The following is an 8,396-nucleotide window of genomic DNA, read 5'->3' as shown; positions in this document are numbered from 1 at the left end:
ATCTAACATCCTCCTACTAGGCTATACCTCCTAAAGGTTCTGCCATTTCCCAGTATTGCCATACTATGTTGACCAACTCTTTGTATGACAGATGAACCTTTGGACACATTAGGTGCTTTGAATCTATCTACATTTCCTTGTGTGTGTGTGTGTGTGTGTGTGTGTGTGTGTGTGTGTGTGTGTGTGTGTGTGTGTGTGCCAGTTCTGAGACTTGTACTCAGGATTGGGGTGCTGTCCCTGTGCTCAAGGCTAGGGTTGTACCACTTGAGCTATGACTCCATTTCCAGCATTCCAGCATTTTTTGGTGAGTATAGTAATTGAAGATAAGAGCCTCATGGGCTTTTCTGCCTGAGCTGGCTTTGAACTGTGATCCTCTGATGGATCTGAGACTCTAGTAAAAATTGCAGACATGAGCCACCAGTGCTTGGCTAGTGTAACGTTTGTTTCATTACATTATTTCCTTCTGCTGTGTAAACTTCAGCTATGAAAATAAAATGAAAAAAAAGATTTATTTTCCCCTTCACTACTTAGATGGAAAAGATCATGGAGAGTCTGATAAATAACATGACTAGAAAATACTTTTACCTCTTAGAAATCAGGCCAACTTTATGATGGGAGTAAGAATAAATGTGAGCTTTAAAAAGGGACAAGAAATCTGAATTTTTATAATAGCTGCCAAAATCTGCACTATGTGGGACTTAGGGCATTACTAATTGCAATACAGGTATGAGTTCCTGGAAAGGATGCACAGTCTCACAAACAAACCAAAATTTAAAATGAGAAAAACTACCACAATTTTTGGGAGATCTATGGAGGATTTTGAGGTTATCCTGGAGACTTCACTGAAATATTAAATAAACTTTCAGCAGTTTTGCATTTGAAATATTTGATCAAAAATTATACTAACAATCATAAATCAATGCAAGTCTTAAACTCATGGCAATCACCAATATATCAACAGTAACACATTATATCATTAAAGAAATTTTATTTGATCTTCTTTGTGCAATCATTAGAATTCATGTGTGAAGTTTTGATTTTCAATTTTTTTATTATTCAGGAATTGTACAAAGTGGTTAAATCCTATAGTTATGAAATGCATACAATATTTCTTGGACCCTTTCCTTCTCTTTTTCTCTTTCCATTCTTGTCCACAAGTTGCCTAGTTCATTTTTTACATTGATTCTATTGAGTACAATGACTGCATTTGTTTACCCTTCCTCCTTCTATTCGTGTGCCCTACTTTTTGCCCCTCACAAAATACAACATCAACAAAAAATGAAAATGAAAACAACACATGTTTTTATCACCTGGAATTGTATTGCTTAAATAATACTTCAGATTTTTAGAAGAGTTACATATTTAGGTTTCTCCCTTTAAGTGTATCCTCATTTAGTCTGATTTTTTGAGTGTAAATGCATTGAGCCCTGTATAAGTTGTCATGTTCAGTTGTATTTTAGATGTAGCTTCCACACAACCATTGGGATTTTTAATGAACAAAAATGATTGACCTAAAAGTTACAAGACTATTAATTTTTTTAACAGTCTATTCTAAGTATGTCCACGCAGTGTCAGGAAATGCCAAGATATGTTCAAGTTTTTTTAATGGCAAAATGTGACTTTATTTTGTATAAATTTTGTGTTTATGAGTGCTATAGTTTATATTTTGTGAGATAAAATAGTAATTACATTTAAAGGTATATCTATATCTATATCAATATCTATACCTTCAACTAAAAACCGAAAACTGATGTTTTTTGTGGACTAGTTTCAAGAAGTTTTAAATCAAGGTTTGCTAATGCCTAATAATTCAAGCACTGTGGGCCACAGTAAAACACAAAACAAAGTCAAATTCTTATATCCTGAGACAAAATAATTTAAAAATTATATTTATTAGTCTTCACCTTTAAGTTTAATAGCAATAAAATCAAACTTCATGATGCTCTTCGCAATGAAGTTTACAGTTTAGTTTGCTCTTTCTGTAAATAATAACATCATTTTGTGATATATATTATATATATTAAATTAACATTCTAATTTTTACTGCAATAAATATTATTAAAGCATAATTTACATTCCATTTTATGATTCTCATGCAATTAATGTGTTCTATTACAGAAACATTGTCAGGAAATAAAAACTTTTGGCTATTTAAATGGCAAAAAATATTACACAAGTCTGTTGCTAGAAAACCCAAACTTCTAAATCAATCGAGAAAGGAACAGCCATTGTTCTTTTTTATGTGATATTTTCAAAAGGTTTATTATTTTAACCACAGTTGAAACCACAATATGTAAATTGACTTACAATTCCTGAGATTGATTTATACTCTATTAGCATATTATTTTAGTCAAAAAATATATGCAAATGTAATTGTAATCCACTTATGTAAAATAAAATAGCTCTTCGCTTGAAAACAAGAACCCTTGTCATACTAAGAGACCACCCACCTTGTCATTTTCAAACCAACTCACTATGAGTATCAGATATCATCATCTCCTACAAAGAGAACGGAATGAAAATAAATAATATGTTTAAATGAGTCCACATAGTTTGACTTATAATAGATAAAAATAATCAAAATCCTCTTTTGAAAGAACATTTGTTAATAACTGGTCTGCTTTGTTGAGGCATGGTTTTTAAATTCCAGACTTTCAAATGATTTATGAAATTTCAATCAGTCTGAATATTATTGGTTGTCTTGCATTAAAGATTTTATCACTCCAGTGGAAATAAAAGCTAATCATTGTTTTCCACACATTACTGTTCCTTTACATAAAGCAAATTATTATTTATCTGTAAGCCTACAAGCTAAAACATCCAAATAATAAAACAGCTCTAGGAGTTTTAAAGTCCTTCCCTTTAAAAGTCATAATAATGGCAAAATAATTTTTGGCATAAAGGGTGAATAGATAAAAGTTGAATGGTGCATGGCATAAACCAGGTTACTGAATATGGGTAAGGAAGTTTTAAGGAGACACTTAGAATTATATATGTCATTCTGTATTAGAATCAAAAGCATTGGCATGAAATCATACTTAACATAATAAATATGCACATACATGTCATACTTGTATTCATTGTAAAGGTCTAGAAATAATTATACACATAATTATAAGCACATTCTAATACCATTTTCCAATTAAATTAATTCAGTACTATTGAGAAGAATAGTTAATTTCAGTACTGGGACATCAGTGGTAGATGAACCAGAATCACTGGGATGTGTCAGAGGGCAGGAACATCTTGTGGGACTACCAGAGCTAACCTGAAAATATACTCAGTGATCAAACCCTGAGTTTGAAATGAGGAAGCCAGTCAGTGAAAGTGCAACCAGAAGACCCTGCTAATTTAGGCATAGTCCATCCAGCAGAGTAATCAACTCTAAACAGAAAGTGATCTAAAAGTTTCCTGGGAGACATAAGAATAGGAAAAAAGCCATCTGACTATTATTATGCAACACAGAAAATCTGAAGGTAGAGTTTCTAGACAAGGATAGTGCACTGAGAACTTTTTGCCCAAGTCTAAAAGTTATATACATGCATAGAAGAAGTATGGCCGTAGCCCACTAATTCAAGAACTACCTGATTACCATGATTCAAAGATGGCTTGTCATAGAGGGACAGGAGGATAGTGGGGACAGAGTAAGAGACTCAAAATTCTTTCAAATGAAAAACATAAAAATTCATTAATAATGTATAGTAAAAATAAATAGAGAACATTCCAAATACATCTTTTTCTTTCTTTTTTGTCAGTCTTGAACTTGGGACCTGAATTCTGTCCTGAGTTCATTTTATTCAAGACTAGCATTCTACCACGTGGAGCCATAGCACCACTTCTGGTACTCTGGTGATTAAAAAGAGGTAACAGTCTTGTGGATTTTCTCACTAGGGCTGGCTCTGAACCCTGATCCTCAGATCTCAGCCACATGAGTAGCTATCATTACAGATATGAGCCACCAGGGCCCAGCTGAGAATAAATCTTGTGTTTATGTGTTGTTCCAATTTATTTTACTGTGACAAGGTATGTGACATAGAGAAAGGAAAAAAATGTTTAACATGGGCTCTTGGTTTCAGAGATTTCAGTTTATCATTATGGGAAAGGTACAGCAGAGCAAAACAATTCACCTTAGGACAGCCAAGGAAGGAGAGAGAAGAATGTTTGTATTTGCCAGTCATTTTCTACTTCCTCTTCTATTGCAGCTGAGCCCCAGTCTATAATGGTACAGTCTACATTCAGAGCTGCTCTTCTCCTTTTATGCCTGGTTGGATACACCCAGAAGTGTGCTTCACTAACCTCCTAGGAGCTTCTCCATCCACACAAGCTGATAATCAAAATCAGAACTCATCATTTGCAAACTATAAAAGTTCTACTAAAAATAAAGTCTAAAATTCTTCAAGGGATTTGGTTGGCTATTTTTGAGCAGAATGCAGGAGAAACTTGGGCAGTTAAAAAATAAAAGAAGTTTAACACTTTATTTCAAGCTTCCAAATCATTAAATGAGTCATACCAAAAGATTATGAAGTTGGATACAAAAAATAATTTTTTCTTTAAGTCATTACGTCATGACTACTTGCCGTTGGAAATCAATATTTTCTGTATTTGTAGAACCAAAACTTAAACAATATTTTATGTGAGACTAAAAAAAAGACTTTGCTACTTCTTAGGTATCAATTATTATTTTTTTTTACTTTTGTAGGTCATGGGCCTTGAACTCAGCCTAGGCGCTGTCCCTGAGCTCTTCAGCTCAAGGCTACCTACCACCATATCCCTGGGCCTGGGCACTGTCCCAGGGCTCTTCAGTTCAAGGCTACTGCCCTAGCCTAGACAAGCCCCACATCCTGTTTTCTAGAGAGTTAATTGGAAATAAGAATCTCATGTCCTTTTGTGCCTGGGCTGGCTTTGAGCCTTGATCCTAAGATTTCAGTTTCTTGAGTAGCTAGGAATTACAGGAATGAGCTACTGGGCCCAGCTTTCAAATAATTTTTTTTTATAAAATACATTAAAAATCAGATTGCTGGTACCTGTAATCCCACTCAATTGAGATCTGATGATCACAGTTCAAAGCCAGCCTGGGTGGAAAAGTTTCTAAGAGATTCTTATCTCCAATAAACTACTCAAAACAGCCAGAAGTCACAATGTGAAGCAAATGATAGAGCGCTAGCCTTAAGCACAAAGAGGCTCAGAGGATAGCAACCAGGCACTGAATTTAAAGCCCCGGACTAGCAAAACAAACAAACAAACAAACCATAAATACATTAAATAACTATATTCATTACGAAGTTCTATTGTTCTTACAGTTTTACATCCTAATAAGGATGTGCTACAAAGTTGAGTCTATATTGTAAGTTTACAGTATTGAAATTATGCTTTTTAACTCATTTTGTCGGGCCATTTAAACTGGTTTATTTACTAAGAAATGTTGGAAACTTTGGATGCTGGCAAATGAGTTTCATAGAAGAAAAAAACCTCTGTCTTTGGTTACAGGGGTCCATTTCAATTGGGAACTATGAAGGGCTAAGATGAAACTGATATATCTTTCTTATGGAACTCCAGTTGGTTGAACACCTCTTGTCTGACTTGATTGGACTCGGACTTTACACACACACACACACACACACACACACACACACACACACACACACACTAGCCATCTTTACAAGAAACTAGCCAAGTAATAAGACAGGGCCTAACATGGGTAATCAATTGTCCAAAGTGAACTATGACAGTAGCAAATTCTAACTTCCAAGCAGTTTAGCTAGTATAGCACAGGTCTATTTATCAATATTAAAATATAATATTTGACTTTTGAAAAGCAGAGTCAAATTTTTTAGAGGAAAATGGTATGCTATTTATGGCATCTGGAACTACCATAGCACTGAACAAAAGGAAATAGCAGACAGAAGAGAGTGTCATGTGTTTGTGCATAGTAAAAAGTAGGAGGAAAACATGGGAAGGAGTTACAATATTCATAAAATAATGTACCTACCTGATAATGTAACTATAACCTCTCAACACATTGATCCAACAATAAAAAATAAAATATATATAGCTACCTTGAAAAGCAAAGAAAAAAGTGAAAAATAAAACTTTATTAAATTCAAATGTTTGAATCATTTAAAACAGTATCACATGGCAATGAGGTAATATGCTAATATCACGTGATGGATATATATATATATATGTTTACTTGAATTTAAAAAAAATTGATATTTGATGGCCTATGGACACATGAAGAAATGCTCGACATCTTTGGCTATAAAAGAAATGCAAATCAAAACTCTAAGATTCCACTTCACTCCCGTTAGAATAGTCAGGATCAAGAAATCTAATAACAACAGATTCTGAGGGGATGTGGCCAGGAGGGATCACTACTACACTGTTGGTGGGAGTGCAAACTCATTCAACCACTATGGAAAGCAGTATGGCAGTTCCTCAAAAGACTAAACATAGAGCCCCCTTATGACCCAGCAATTCCACTACATGGCATTTGCCCAATTGTCCAGAAATAAGAAAAACCCAGATGCCCCTCAGTTGATGAGTGGATCAACAAGATGTGTCAGAAAGAACCACATCGCCCATTGGTAAGGAAATGGAAAGACTTAGAAAAATTCATATTAAGTGAAGTAAGCCAACCTCAAAGGAATGTAGACTCAATGGTTTCCCTCATTGTCATAATCAATAGAAACATTGGGCTCTCCTAGCAGAAATTTGCAATAGAGCAAAACCTAGATACATAAGGCCATATGGTATGAACCTAAATGAAATGACCTCCAAGATATAGAAACAAAAGCCATATAATGAGTGATTGTTGTCCTTAATGTACTATGTTCTCTCTTTTGCTGTCCCTTGGCTATCTAATATTGTTACAATATGTCACCTTGTTAGCTGACATATTTTATGTATGTGTATTTGGTTATTTGAAATCGGATAGGGAAGGGGGGGGAAACAAAAATGAAGAGTGGGGGTGGGGGGAGGGATATGGGGACCAAGACATGAGAAAGGGTATCAATGTATGTGAAGTAATGCACCTTCTATTTGGTGAATATAATGTAACCCTTCTATTAATTACAATAAAAATGTATGGAAAAAATACTATTACACATAAAATTGCTATTTGAAATCTGAGTCAAGTACTTGAAAAATACAGAAGCCAGACATTTCTAGAACTTATTTTTCTCTCTACATGTTCATATGGCAATGCATTCATAAAATGAGATTTCAGAAACAGTTTTTGAGTGGAATGCTATCTTAGTTTTTGAAGATGGTAAAAGCAAAAACAGATGCATTTGAATACAAGTCTGTAAGACCTCTTTCACTCCTTGCATCTTTTTGTCTGTCCTCCATCTTTTTGTCTGTGAACATCAGAATAAATATTCCTCTTATTTTGAAACAAATCACCCACTCACAGAAACACAGAACTCTTCCTCAGATTCTCACACCTCTCAGATCATTTTCATCTGACAGACCAGGATGGTGGAACTCAGAATTGTCTTGATGATCATTTCCAATTGGGTGAAGAGCATACCTATGAAAGAGGGAGGAGCTATGTAAGTTTATTGCGGCTTCACTTAACCTGTCTTTTACCATCTAATTTCTAATGTGTCTTACCTGATGGTAAGCAAAGCAGATAAACACTGTATTTCTTTGTCATACTGACAATTCCTTTGCACCACTTAAAAGTAAACCTTTTATTACTCCAGGAAAGGCTGAGACAGGAAACAATAGAAGCTGGGAGAGTAATTATTTCTGTTCTATTGTATAGGATATTAGAATTTTTGATTAGTTGCACTATACAATACTTAACAGCCAACCAATCTTACCGTGATTAATAACACTTAAAAACTTTGTTTTAGCTTAGCAGCATGCTGCATTGCCCTGAAATGTTGGTTTTTATGTGTTCCGTGGTGACTTAAATTTTGTTTTAAAAAATGCCTCTCATTTTCTGGGGAGTGCTTGGAAAGGACCATGCTATAATAGTATGGAGGAATAAGTAGGGAGGAGATCACTAGGAAATAGATGCAAAAACCGGTGGGTTGTAAGCCATTAAGTGTTCCCAGTGTGTTTCTAATGAGTTTATGATAGCCTTGCCGAATTACTGTTTCCAATCCAGCCCTGTAAATTACAGTATGCCCAAATTAAATCAGTAGAACTCAGTGGAAGCCAGTCTTCATCAACCTCCACATTTGTAAGAATTAAAAAAAAACTCATACTTAATCATATTTAATCAAGTTCATTGCCTCAAGAGCAATAGGCTTGCTTTTTTTCCCCACAAATATTTGGCTTTTACACACACACACACACACACACACACACACAAAGAGATGAGCTACATATATATACATATATATATTTCGTTGCTCAAAGTGTAAATACACAATTTTATTTCACTTTCT

This window comes from Megascapheus bottae, chromosome 9, assembly GCF_031878675.1.
Source record: "Megascapheus bottae isolate mThoBot1 chromosome 9, mThoBot2.hap1, whole genome shotgun sequence".
In the NCBI taxonomy this organism is placed as follows: Eukaryota; Metazoa; Chordata; class Mammalia; order Rodentia; family Geomyidae; genus Megascapheus; species Megascapheus bottae.
Note: the sequence above shows the minus strand (reverse complement) of the source record.